Consider the following 14,818-nt stretch of genomic DNA (forward strand, 5'->3'; position numbering starts at 1 on the left):
GATCGGTCCAGATGGGACCAGGAATAAATGGTACTGCCTTCCTTGGTAGGATGCCCACTCCTCTCGAAGCAGCTGTAAAGCCAGAGTGCGCCAACATGACGGATCCCATTCTGTCTAAGGCTTAATGATGATTACCCTTCAGATGAGTTTCTTGTATGAAAACTAAGTCTGGTGTATGCCTCCTGATATATTGTAGTACTGAGGTGTGCTTGATTTTGTTGCCAAGACCATTCACGTTCCACGTGAATGGCCTTGCTCATAAGTACACTGCAGACTATTTTACATGCTCTTGTAGCAAAGTGTTTTTTTTAAACATAAGAAACATGTTTATATCCTAGTCATGTGCAAAGCATTTTTGATGGCTATGTCAGCGGGAAAGATAAGGGAAACAATAGAAGAAGAAGAAGATAGAGAGGAAAGAGCTAAACCGGAGCCGATACTAGATATTTCATTTGCTTTGTAGTGAACGTTTTAAAATTCAACCTCTATCTGATTCTTGTAGAGGAGATGTCAAGAAGCAAAACGATTTGTTTGTGTGGTTGAGGTGTGGATAGTGACTATGGGGGTTTTACTTTTTTGGATATATAGTTCAAGTTTATTCCACAGCTTGTGTGGTGATTGAGTGTTGAAGTTCATATTGAACCCTGCGTCTGTACTTCTGGCAAAGCAAACCCACACCCACCAGGTATAGTAGGATAGGTTTTAATATGATTTCAATTTGCATAATATATCCCTATAGTTAGTAATAAGCCAAAAAGACAGAGGTCATTAGCATTTAAATTCTGAGTAGGTGTGAGGGACCATGGACCTAAGGTCATGGCTTAGTAGTTGAGGATAATAATGGTATCAAACACTTCTTTATGGTACCTTCAGTTTACGTCCACAACAGGTAAACAATCTTACAGTTGAAAACCATGTTCAAGGGATCCTGGTGCGTTGTGGCAATTCCAGCATCAATTCATTATAGGTCATATTCAATAAGATTTGTTTTGAAAATGTTTTCAGGTGTTTAGTAGGCCTTACAAATATGTTTTCCAGGAATTTTGAAACATAGCTGTGGAGGGCTCTTTTGAGGGAGTGTTTTGCTGCTTAATTTGGATACCTAGGGTGAGAATTTCATCAACATTTTTGGACTTATTATAATTTATAACAGCTCCATGTGGTTGGGTGGATACTTTTACTAGCAGTTGAGGAGGTCAGTGCTGTGTGTTCTATTGCGTTTGTCAGTGCTGCTTTGAGTTTTAGGAAGATGTAGAAATCAGTGTTGTTGGGAGCACATTAAATCTCAACAAAGATTTTAAGCATTGCAGAGGGGCCTGAATCTAAAATGTATTTTATAACCAATTTGACGATATCTGAAATTTACCTTCTGTATTGATTTTTGTATTTCCCCAGAGAGGCGCATACTGGGATCCTTGAATCTTGTTGTAAGATTTTTGTCTAGGAATACAAGGGTCAAAAAATTATCTCTGATATTATAGGAGTGTTGAACTAGAAGTTTTTTTTTTTCCATGTTAATGTAGATAAAGAGAATGGTTATATTAGATGATCTTCAGTATATGTCCACAGGGGTTTACCTCCATCGTTGGCCTGTCTAATTAAGAAGGCAACCTGAAATATGAAAAAGTATGGCCGGATAAATCCCCTTGTCATATTTGTCAATGTTTATCTTATTAAGAGGAATTCTACTTCTGTTTTTCCATATCAAGTCAGATATCAGATTGGCTAATTTTTTTAAGAAGTTGTTTTAGAGTTGGAGGTGGAGCATGAATGCGATGAAATTGACTTGAGGAGCTTCCATCACTTTGATTCTACTCTTCCCCCATCAAGTCATGGATTTTGGGGGCTACATGGAGATTAGCCTTTTATTTTGTTTTTGGAGGAGCCTACCTTCAGCTTGCTTTGTGTCCTCATGGTTTCTCCTAAAATTGTATCCTAAGGTGCCCCAAGGTATTTCATTTGGGCTGATTGCCACTATAGTTCTGTGTCAGTATCAATGGTGGCCATAGATTGTTAAAAATTTTGTTTTTTATTTCGGTATAGTGAGTAACCAGATATACCTGTATTAAGGTTAATTGTGTCTAAGATTGCAGGTAGTGCAGACTCCTCTTGTGAGAATTAACACATCGTCCATGTATGCTGCCTCTTCATAGGTGTCATTATTGAATAGGATACCCTTGATGGATATGTTTATTTTGATTCCTAGTAAAATAGTAGTGGTGATATTGGGCTACCTTGCCTGGTCCCTTTGAAGAGATGTGTTTTACCTGAGAGGTATCCATTTACCCCTGTTTGGGCTGCCAGTTGGGTATAAAGAAGCAAATACCATTTGCCTAATGTTGTTACCCAAGTTCGGTTTGTGGATAACTGACCGTAGGAAGGTCTACAAAACTTGATCCAAAGGCTTCTCTGCATCGAGAGCCGGGCTGTAGTCAGGGAGGGTAGTGTATTGGCCTTTTCTGTAATGTGACAAGAGAGTCTGATGTTGTCAGATAAGTCTTCCTTAAACAAAATCATTCGGGACCAATGGTTTAGTAGGTAAAAGATGATTTCAAGCCTCAGTGCCAGAAACTCTTTTTTTGGCATCAGATGTGGACTGTAGAATTTCCCACAAGTATTTATTTAAGGTCTCCATATAATGATGTAGATTGTCTTGAAAGCTTTTGTAGAAGCTCACTGGGAGGTTGTCGGTTCCTGGAGCTTTCTTAGACCTTAGGCAGTTAATTGCTCACGGGATTTCTAAAGAGGTTATGCTTTGGCTGGGGGAGAACACTACTACTTGAGATACAAATGGCAAACTACTTGTACACAAAACCAACTTGTAAAATATACTCAGAAGCTTCATAGGATGATACTAGTTTGTAAAGAAACCTTTTTTGAATGTCTGAAAGGTCTAGATTTTTATTTGGCTAACGGGAATATCTGTGTTCAGAAAATAGAGATGCTAGTTAAAATGAGTGAAAGCTGATTAGTATTTAACCTGTCAAATTGACCACTATTCCTCTTATCTTATTAGGAAACATTTTATTGTCTTCTTACTGGGAGTGATGCTTGTAACCTGAATTGATCCACTTCAGGTAAGCATTATTTAATGTTTTTACACAGTAGTTTAAAAGCATACACATATGATCAAATCAGCTTTTTGGTTTCAGAATCTGTCTTATTAGTAGTGGATTGTGTGTGAAAATGGTCATGCCAGCTCTTGAGGTTCAGTGGACAAAAGTCTGTTGCAGATCTGGGGATTCATCCTCCGACTGTACAGCAAGTTCAGAAAAGATGCTACAATTATTTTCAATGTGATTCAATAGACCTATCAAACTTAGCCCTTATTAGTGTTAGTTATCTCCGGCTGGAAAATTATATAGCGACATTCCTAAACTAGCTTGTTACTGCCACAATAGCAGCTTCACTAAGGATGTACTTGTTGATAGTACTTTCCTTATGACTCTGCACCGTGAAGGGTGTGTTTTAGGAGAACGTTCTGTGGAATTGTTAAAGTAAAGCAGAAGCATGGACCTAATAACCTGACTGCTACATCATCTTCAGACATGTCATTTTTTTTGCATCTGAAGTGACCATGTGCGTGCCAAATTGATAGTCTCTCCTTATTTTGAATATTATCAAAGAGTCAAGGAGTGGGTGCGTTCCCGTCTTCAGGCTGGGTTATTGCAACTTAGAGATTTCCACAAACGTGTCCCTGAGATTTACCAGTTAATGAAATAATTTGAATATACTCTTCTTAGAATGCAAACTTTTCCAGGAGTTGAAACAAGATATGTGCACCCTTGATCTATCTCCTGGCACCACCCAAATAAGGTTGTATTGAAATTCTGGCTTCTTAGTTTACTGATGCATTGACCTCAACCGCGCATTGCCCTCCTCCCACTGCTCTCGTGTCTTAACTCTGCATACTATCAGATCTCCCACCTCCCTCTCTGTACTCATGAATTGGCTGCTTTCTTCTTTCCACGTTTATAATTAGGCAGTGGCTGAAAGGAAGCCAGGATGCGCCTGTTTACTCTCCATTCAACTTCTCTGGTGGCCCTTTCCACATGCACCACCTGCGCATCAAGCAGCCACTAGTCCTCAGTGAACTGCAGCAGTGACTGTTAGAAAATCGATATACTTGTACTTGTGCAGAGAGAGCCCTCTAAAATGTTTTCAGCAGTCCCTTATTGTACTAAGTGAGTCAGATCTTCTCCAAGAGGACTTAAGGGCCAAAAGTATTTGAGTTCACAGACTGTTTGACTTAGTTGCTTCTAGGGAAGGATAAAAGGTTAAACAGCTAATTGCCTTCAACATACTGGCAGTTTCCCTTGGCTCCATATGGTCAGTCCACCCCTGCTGTGAATGTTGCTCATATGTATGAGGAAGCATGCATCGGGAGAGATGGTGCGCAAGCCACGATGCTCACACTATGTGAGGGGTAAAAGGCTGCTCTGGCAAATTAAGAGCCCTGGCAATAAGCCTTACAAAACTAACCAAACTTAGTGAACCGCCTAACACCCAATCCTTCCCCTCTAAAAGTTTTTTAAAATCTTACCTCCCAGAGATGGCCCTTCCCATCCCAACCTTGTACCCAGTATCCTGTACCCCTCTGCCCTGCTCTCCACCTTGTGTTGCTACCCTTGGCCCTACATCCCTTTGGTCCTTGATCATTATCCCTTACCTCTCATTGCTCTGCTTTCAGACCCCGCCCCCATCCAAGAAATCCCTTCTGAACCGCCAACCGGGAAAACCCGCAGGTGTATTCCTTCCCCACCCAAAATGGGACTTTCATGCAAAACCTGCTCTTCTAGTCCCAAAACCTCTCTCCTAAAAGGTCAGCAATCTTGAGCCTTAATTCAAGCAAATACGTCATTGCCTAATAGTAACAAATGCACTCCATCCTAGTGAAACCCTCATTTCTCTGACCTTATTTCTTTGCTTTCTAAAGCTCCCGGATTCCTTGCACCTTGCCAATATTTTCTGGGCACCAACTCCGTTCATAAAATATGCGTTCCAGCCCCTCTCTCTCTTTGATCCTTGCCAAGTCTATCTTCATTGCTTTGAACAACTCAGCTCCTGATAATGACACCAAATAATTCTCTCCTAGATGCACCACCAAGAAGTCAGGATAAAAACCTGCCAAATTTCTTTGACCATACACCAAGCAGCTCACCCCATCTCATGACGCCTCCAACCCACCCTCCCTTACCCCCCAAACCAATACACACGCTCCATCCAGTCCCAACTGCTAGCCAAAATGCCTCAACTACACATGCTTTGCTGGCCAAGGAATGAACGAGTGCTGAACTGTCCAAAAGATAGAAGTGTGCTGCTGGGACCTGCCACATAATCTGAAAAGAAAAACATTACCCACAGAACATGCAACGTGCAACCATAACTATTAGACCTGTCAGGTCTTGGCGTTGTTTCCCCTGTCTTTTTGATTCTGACCTCCTGTTTTTGATCCTGTGCTGGATTTCTTTTTTGCTGGCTTTCGGACTTTGGGCACCAAACCACTGCTGCTGAGTGCTAAAGGGCAAGTATTCCCTGTCTAAATTGTATTGGTGATTGGTTTATCCATGATTGATTGGCATATTTGATTTACTAGTAAGTCCCTAGTGAAGTGCATTGTAGGTGCACGGGGCCTGTGAATCAAATGCTACTAATGGGCCTGCAGCACTGACTGTGCCACCCACATGAGTAGCCTTGTAAACATCTCTCAGACCTGCCACTTCAGTGTCTGTGTGTGCAGTTATACTGCCATTTTGACCTGGCAAGAGCACCCACTTGCCAAGCCCAAACATTCCCTTTTACTACATGTAAGTCACCCCTTAAGTATGGCCAAGACAGCCCCCTTGGAACAGTACAGTGTATTTAAAAGATAGGACATGTACTGGTGTATTTTACATGTCCTGATAGTGAAATACTGCTAAATTTGTTTTTCACTATTGCAAGACTTATGTCTCCCGGGGTAAAATGGGGATTGCCTTGAAATATCTTTTGGGTGTAATTTCCTATTGGGAGTAGATGGAGATGTGGAGTTTGGGGTCTCTGAACTCAGAATTTAAAAATGCATCTTTTGGTGAAATTGGTTTTGGAACTGTGAGTTTTAAAATGCCACTTTTAGAAAGTGGGCATTTTCTTGCTTAACCATTTTGTGCGTCTACCTGTCTTCTGAATACAAGTCTGGGTCAGGACAGTTTGGCTGTTTGTGCATTCACTCTAGACAGTCACACAAAGGGACTGGAGGTGTGCCCTGCAGCTGAACAGGGTCTCCACCTGAATAGGGCTGTGCCTGTCCGCACACAAAGCAGTCTCCATCCCTCTTGAGTGTGCCTGGGGCCATGGCAGGGAAAGGCAGGTTCTTGTGCACTACAACAACTTCTCTTTGATGTTTGGATACTTCAAAGACAGAAATGGGTACAAGAATTGGACCTCTGGCACTACATATTTAGAGTCCTTCTGGAGGAAATCCTGCCAGGAAGAAGAGCTGGATGCTATAAGAGGCACTGCCACTCTGTCTGTTGCTTTGTTGTGCTGGCCTGCTGCTTCTGTCCAGAGAGTGAAAGGACTGGACTTGGACTTGGTTTTATACATCCTGCTTTCAAAGGTTCTCCAAGGGCTTGGACTGAGCTTGCCTTCTGTTAAGAAGTCTCAAGGACATCAAAGACTTCACTTGCCAGTGCCTTAGCTCTCTTGCTAAGAGTCCTGACTTGTAAAGCGGTGCCAAATCCAGTTCCTGGGCCCTTGGGAGTGAGGTGTGGTACTAGTGCATTGACTTTAGATCTGGCGCTTCTCTCTGACCCTGCCCGCTGCCTGTACCGAAGCAGTGGTCCTTGCAGAGTGCAACGACTGCCACCTACAGTGCAGGCCCGATGCCACCGCAGCATCTCCAAAGTCCTGCCACAGCGCAAGTCCACAGTGCCTTGTCACTGATGTCTGTGGCAGCCGACTCTGCTGCAGCAGCTGTGGCCCTGTAGTTTGATCGCGACACTGCGAAGTCGACGCCTCTTGACTTGACCTGCTGGATTCATTGATCCTCGCTTTACCATAAGGAACTGCCGCCTCGCCGCATCACCTCCTCTGCAACCATAAGGAACTGACGCCTTACCTCCCCTGCCTAGCAGTAAGGAATTGATGCCTCACCTCCCCGGTGGCAGTAAGGAACCAACGCTGCACCGGATCCAGCGACACTTCACCTCCCCAACTCTGTGCAACATCCTTGTTTCCTCATCGTTTTCCAACGTACTGTAACGGGGATCTACATGAGTCCGTGGCCGACTGCATTCCCTCGTGGGTGGTGCCGGACTGTTTGGAAATGACTCCATCAAGCTATTAGGATGCCCCTGTTGGAGCTAATATGTTTCTAAGCGCTTATTACATTTATTTTTTGAAAATTCATCTCTTTACTTGTGTCAACATGACTGCGTGGCCAACCGCGTTCCCTCGTGGGTGGTGCTGGACTTTTGGAATCGACTCAGTCAAGCTATTATGATAGCCTCAGTTTGAGCTATTACGTTTGTAAGCGCTATACTACATTTATTCTTTGAAAATTCATATCTTTACTTGTGTATGTTGGATGTTTGTCATTTTGGTCTTGTTTTACCTGGATAAATATTGGCTATTGTTCTAAACTGGTGTGGAGTATTTTTATGGTGTTTTCACTGTTACTGTGTGTGTACAAATACTTTACACAATGCTTCTACGATAAGCCTTACTGCCTAAGTCAAGCTACCAAGGGGGTGAGCAGGGTTTATTCTAGCTGTGAGACTCCCTTACCCTGACTAGGAAGAGGGTCCCTACTTTGATGGGGTACAAACCACTGCCAACTAGAGACCCTACATTAAGTTAACCTTTAATGAACAAAGCGTTTATAACACTGTGACCTCCATCATCCCATGTTCTTGGTGTCAGTATCAGAAGATCCTGACATTCTGGCTTCTGTGGTTGCTCTAATAGAAAAGCAATGTGTCTCATAATCTCTAGGGCAAATCCCCAGCGTAACAAGGACCATCCTCAAAATGGTTAATACCTGAAAATAAGTCAGGTGAGATTTAGTCATGAATGAACATGTTGCGAATCTTGAGGCAGAAAATGAGCAAAAGAAAAACAGAAATGCACAGGACATTTCAGAAGGGCAGTCGGCTGCAGGAGCACTTCACGTCCCCTACCCAATGGATCTGTTTTGGATCTGGTCATCCATACCATGATCCCCTCCTTACCCACCATAACATTAGAATACAGCAAACCTTCCCTACCCCTCATACCTAACAATTCAGATACACAAAACGCCCTGTGAAACATCCAAGCCATGCATAGCGAACACAACCTCCCAAGGAGAGAAACAAATCCCATCCAACTCAACATGGATATCCTGCAATAACGTACCAGAAATCAGTCATCTCCTGTCCCCCCGTTCCCCACCTTCCCTCACCCAACCAGCAACAATTCTTTTATAAACCTCACTCTCCCTTGGATCATATCCCCAAAAATACTTATTGTGAAAAGATACCCCCAACATCTTACCCAGTATAGTCACTGCTGATATTCCTGCATTAATGTGCATCATAATAAAACATACCGAATCCTCCGTTCTGTGCAACAAAGCCAATGGGCAGTCCACACTTCTAGATGCATTCGAATTAACAAAATCAAATCAGGCCTGAGTTTAACTCCCTCAAGTTGGCGCTGATATAGGTTGCTGAATCTGGCGGAAAATCCTCAGTCTCCCTGCAACCACAGATTCTGCAGCATCACTGTTTTCATTGCGTACGCTCCCAGTGCAAGCCCATGAAATTGCTACCACTGTGCAGAAGATAGTGTGTCAGCAATATCATTATTCACCCCCCAAGAACTTATCTGGCCTTGAACATAGTATTAAACTTCAAGCATCCCCAGAGAAAAATCCTCAACAGTTTCAAAGCTCTCATATCCTGGGCCATGCCACAGTTTGATTGTCCGCATCAAAGACTATATCCTGTAAGCCAGCTTCTTACCCCCACAACACCAGTACCACGTCCAAAATAAACAATACTATGCTTTGCTGGCCACCACGCTTCCAGCCAATCTTCTGCCATTCAGTGGCCATCCCAAAATGCGCATCAGAAAAAACTTGAATCTGCAACAAACAATCCTCCTCATCGCTCCACAGTCACACCACTGAAATCCTTAAGAAAGGCAATCCACATCCTGAGATCCGCATGAATGCTGGCACATAATCTTATCCTATGGTGGAGAAACACGGCACCCTTCACTGCAAACCCAAGCAGCCTGCAAAAAGCACACCCAACCCTGCCCACATGACAAGCAAAGCTCAGATGACCCAAAAGACATTGAACCTTTCTTAACTCCAATTTAGACTTAGTCACAGCCTCTTTCAACAAAGAAGTTAACCTCTGCACTTTCTCCACATTTAAGCACACCTCCATCATCTGGGAATCCAACTCTATCCCTAAAAAAAATAGTACATGTGCTAGGACCCTCAGTCTCCTTCAGAGCTAACGGAAAACTAATCTCTGCCATGGATTTCTTAAAAAGCTCCAATGCTCGCAAACAGTCACCAGAACCACCTTTTCCCACCAAGAGAAAATCATTCAAATAGTGCTTAACTAGATGCACTCCACTCCCAAAGTAGAAAAACCACTGCAAAAAAGGACCTAAAAGTCTCAAACAATGAACGTGATACTGAGCAACCCATCTGCAACATCCAATCTGTGTTAATAGAACTGTCAAACTGGAATCCCAACAATAAAAAATCCTCTGGATGTACCAGTAAAAGTCTGAAGGCAGACTGAATATCAGATTTAGCCCTTTCTGCTCCAACACCACAAGCCTTTACCAAAGTAATGACCTTGTTCAGAATCATATTGAACTACAGAATCTTCTTGAGCTATAAAATCGTTCACAGATTCTCCCATGGACCAAGACAAATGATAAATCAATCTAAATTCACCCTTCTGTTTCTTGGGGACCACACCCAAAGGAGAAATGGTCAGGTCTAGAATAGGCCAAAGCTAAACGGCTCTACAGTCCTACCCTGAGCAAGTTCCTTATCGAGCTTGGCCCTCACAACTTCAAGATTCTCCAATGCAGACCGTAGATTCTTCGCCCATCTATGAACTCTGGGCCCTTCATAATACAAACAAAACAGTCAAGAAACCCCTAGTACAAACACTTAGCAACTTCTTGCTTTGGATAGAACTATTACCAGAAACTCAGGATCTGAATGTTTATAGGAGTTAGGGCCCGTTTCCCACCACCTCTTGCATTTGACCTCTCCCCTGACTGGATTTCTGTGCCATTCCCACTGAGCTCTGTGAAACACTGGGCCAAGGGATTCTCCCTCCTGCAATTTGAACAGTTGTGTCTAAATTACATTTGAGGCGTGTACATGCCCTTCTAGTGAAGGACCAGCAAGCGCCATTTTGGGTAAATTGCCCTCTTCCAAATCACCCTGCCCCACCCCCCGAATTGGGTGGGATGCCCCTGAAAGAGATTGCATTGCAATGGAAAACCACTAAGCAGTGTGGGCCACTGGAACATTCTTAGCAGTGCAAAGCCATTGCACCCAGAGGTCATTATCTATCTCCACCAATCCTTCTCAGGAATAACTGCTAATCTGGTTCTGAATTCTTCATTGTACCTCAACAAACAAAAAACCCCATAATCCATTTGTGCTCTCCTCCCCCCACATCCATATTTTTGAAAAGGGCAACACATTGCTCCAGATTTCGCTCACAATACAAACTCATGAAGATTAAAAAAGGCAGAAGTCCAATTCTCTATAGTAGTGGGCACCTTTGGCCCACATGCCAGTTACCACTCTTCCTCCTTCGAGCCCTCCTTTGCCTGTACTTCCCTGTGTAACAACTTGGAAACATCCACAAATTCCTCTTTACAGAATTTATCCTTCGTCTGGGTGAGATGCATCCCCAGAGGCATCAACACCCACATGTAAGGCAAGTTCTTATTATTTTTTTAATATTTTATTTTACACTACCCTTGATCCACCTGCATCATCTTTACCTGTCTTGTCACTTCCTGTGTTTGACACAGTGTCCCGACTGTCTTATCATCCTTCACAGCACTTGGTTTATGAAATCTTATTCTTCTCCTCAATTGTTTGCTTCTCCATGTCCTTGCCTCCATTATCAATCCTGTCTTGTGATTGTTTTAACTGAGCTATTTCCCACACCCACAGATATCACTCTAACAACTTTGGGACCTTCCACCACCTTAGGAGCTCCCAAAACCACTCTAGACTTAACTCTAAGTACTGATGACCTCTGCTCCTGAGTCCTCCTTATATTCTTCACTCCCCCCATGTCGCACTGGACTGGCTTCTGTACCAACTTCTGCAAAGCAACAACCCTCTTCCGGGTGTTAACTGTCCTCGCAACCCCACATTCTGGAGCCATCACCAACTGAGTACCAGCTTCCTCCTCCACAATTTTGCCTTCCTCCAAACAACCCTCCTCTTCATAATGTAACATGTCTTCATCACACCCTGCTATACCTGCAAAACCAGCAGTGCCCAGCTTGTCCTTGGCTGCTCTCCACATCACCATCTGACTCCAAAGCAGCACACGAGGGCTCCCACGATGTCGAGCAGGTCGCTCCGGAACCTGCTTTCTCTTCAAACTGGAGGGTGCTCTGCCCCCACCAGCGCCCATACAGCACTGGCGCCTGGCACATTGTGCCATTGCAGGCCATTTTCCTGGGTTGCAAAAGCACTTCACTAGCCTCTGCCTGACACATACCCTCCACTGCTAGCATATTTTTAGTTCACAACTTCAAGCTCCCAAAGTCCAGCACTACCACCTATGCTCCCCTCAATACCTGAAGTCCCCAACAAACCATTGGCTTCATGAAGAGTGCCATTGTTAACTGCCCATCTCTGTACTTTATTAAGCATGTGGATGACCGAGCTGGGAACCAACTGCTGGGCAGAGTTAGGCTCCACCCCAGCTTCCATTGCATGCACAACCCCCAAAAAAGCATCTTGCACTACCTCTAATTTCTGTCCTATTCCCTCCTCTTCACCCGAGTCCATTACAATGACCGGATTGTCAAAAACATTGCTGCCGCCATCTCGCAAGTTCCATCGGAGCTTCCAGTCTGCTGCCAGCACATCATGAGCCCTCCAGGCCTGTTACATTTCCTCAATCTTGCGCCTGCCCACTGATGGCGTATGCGTGCTGCTGTGGTCATCCCCCTGCCGGGGAAAACCCGTCACCGTACCACCTGCAAAGAAACCCTGTTTGTGCCCCCTGACATGCTCCTGGCTCAGTGTACCCGAACTACCTGCAAGCCGCAGGCTTTCCCTCTTCACAGTGGACCTGCTTCATCCTGAAAACAGCAACTTGGAGCCATTATTCTCTTCACGAAAACTTTGATTAACAGGTAACGAGCGTGCCCGCCTCCAGGTCGCGCTCTTCTATCTAAATTTCTTCGGTTTTTGCAATGGGGATGTACACATGAAAACTGCAGCAGCCACTCCCTCTGCAGACGCCCTTTTAGGGTGTTTTAATCCCACCTAAGCCTGCTCTAGCACAAAAGCAAGCCCTCTATGCCCTCCTCCTGCAATACCTTAGAAGCCTGCACCACTCTATTAAACACACTAGTAAAAGGCAACTTAAACCACAAAAACTACTCTGGATGACCTATATCTAGATGACAAAGACAGCAACTAACCAAGCCCTACACCTGGGTGTGGCAATTGCCAAAGAGGCCGCCCACACTCTCCTTCCAACTAAAAACCCCTATTTAGCCCACCATCTAATTCCCTGACCCAATCAAAACCCTGAAGTTTTGCTGTACACACCAGCACGCTCAACTAGCCCAGGAGTAGACCGAGCAATCCCATCTCCCCCTTAAGCTGACATTGTTTCTTCCTGTGTCGTGACTGTTCTGCGTGTGAGTAAATGCTGTTACCACCTATTTCTACCTTAAATTTGTGTTAAGAAGTTTGCACTTCAACTGTGCATGCAGTATCTTTGTTAATGAAACTTGGCAAAGCACTATGAATAATCCAAAATAAATGACATTGTCACGGCTTCATAGATAAAATCTATCATTGTTATGGAGATGTGCTCTTGTAATACATTTGTGTGTTGGGACCATCTCAAACTCCGTGCATTTCCTGTCAGGACTTGGAGGCTCTAAAATTGGAATGACAAACTAAGAGGCTGGATCTAGAATTTTGAACTATATGTAGGGAGTGAATTTTTTTTTCTGTGGCTTTTGTAGATATTTTCCCGAAGTTAATGAGTTTGTACCAACAACTTTTTCCTGTTGAAACTGAATATCTCGCTCCAAGGTGTTAGTGAGCGTGATTTTTTTTTTTTTTGCATTTTGCCTGAGTATTGGTTTACTTCACGCTGTTGGATTCCAAGGCTTGAAACTAGAACCAGTTTGGGCAGTCCACTTATATTTCGTTCCTTTGAGACGTAGGGTAATCCTATTTCAGTGTGTGAACTTTCAGTGTTAAACACTTTTTCTAGTATCTTTATTTATTCTCTTCTGCAATGGCATTCCTTTCTCTAATGCCATTCCTGGCACACACGCTCACCTCCTTGTTTGCTCTTTTTTATGTTGGCTCTCTGTGCTTGAAATCAGCCTGCAGAACCTGATAAACTCGCAGTTGCATTGTTACTGTCACCGTTTTATGGAGCTGTATTGCCATTTCTATAAATGTAGTTAACGTTTGTCGACATATTGTCTACACCATTATACATGGAGGACTTTGGGGCATCCCATTTCTCATGATAGTGAGCTTTGGCTCAGCCTTTTGCTTACAAATGGAAGGTTTCCTTGTTTATCTCAGATTTATGCTCCTGATACTATAACTTTGTTCTCTTGACTGGTTTAGTGCTTCGGCACACCTGCACCCAACTCCTTGCACTCCTTGGGTTTGTCAAGAAAATACACCCTGATTTTTAGGAAGCTGGTCAGTATGCTGCTCATTTTAGCAAAGTGCAGAATTACAATGTATTGGGGTCACTACCACACCCCGCGCAAGATAGACTGGCTGAAAGACGCTGAGTACTGTCAGGAACAACTAACTTACTGGGATCTAATGCCAGTGAACTCACTGCCTGTACATATATGGTGTCCCACCACCCCTCTTCAGGCATTTCTAATGCCTGGGACTTCGATGACGCTGATTCTCGGCAGCGTACTGGAGATGGCTGGACTGCCGTGTAGGCCTCCCCTGGGGGATGCCAGGGTTATATGGGACAGAGATTCCGTATTGTGATGGCAGAGTGCATGTCGTCCACCCCCCCTTCCTAAATAGCTATCCTCTGTCAGATTATATCATCATTGTTGATGGCTTATATAGTTATGTACACATTAGTCAGACTATCATCGCAATTAAAGTAGACTGTTTCAAGTACATCTTGGGTGAATGATCACTTTAAGTGATTGATTGGACATTGGCGAATTGTGAAATTCTCGTTGCTTCGCTATTTGTTGTTATTCTTATGTGAAACCTAATTAAAAAAAAATATATATATTTGTTCCATATTCTATCTTTTTGGCCTATCTCTGTAGTATAGATGCTTTACCATTGTTTTGATTGGAAGAATTGTCTCTCTCCACTGTGACTTAGAGGAACTATTTTCTTCATGTCTGTTATAGCACTCGATGGGAAGGCATGGATTTTCCTGCTCTCTTACTCTGTTTGTTCTTTTCCTGCCTTATCCTCCTTACCCCCTCAGTGAGTTCTTTCTGTATCAGTCCTCCTCTGCTCATCCGTTGTTCTTTTCCTCCTCCTCTAGCATTAATTGTTTTGTATGGGGGCTGCACAGTGCTATGGGGCTGCTTGCCT

At 43.6% G+C, this 14,818-nt stretch overlaps 1 protein-coding gene across 2 annotated transcripts in view; it reads left to right on the top strand.

Annotated features, from left to right (window-relative positions):
* The window catches only part of MTUS1 (microtubule associated scaffold protein 1), an 810,444-nt gene that overhangs the window by 79,947 nt on the left and 715,679 nt on the right, over nucleotides 1-14,818 (top strand). Inside the window, exon 2 of one of the 2 annotated variants that reach the window (XM_069200374.1) lies at nucleotides 3,017-3,077. The exons of the other annotated variant lie outside the window; for it this stretch is intronic. The gene's annotated coding sequence lies outside the window, so the exon portion shown is untranslated. The remainder of the gene's footprint in view (nucleotides 1-3,016; nucleotides 3,078-14,818) is intronic. 2 annotated transcript variants of the gene reach the window in all.

This window comes from Pleurodeles waltl, chromosome 1_2 (genome assembly GCF_031143425.1).
Source record: "Pleurodeles waltl isolate 20211129_DDA chromosome 1_2, aPleWal1.hap1.20221129, whole genome shotgun sequence".
In the NCBI taxonomy this organism is placed as follows: domain Eukaryota; kingdom Metazoa; phylum Chordata; class Amphibia; order Caudata; family Salamandridae; genus Pleurodeles; species Pleurodeles waltl.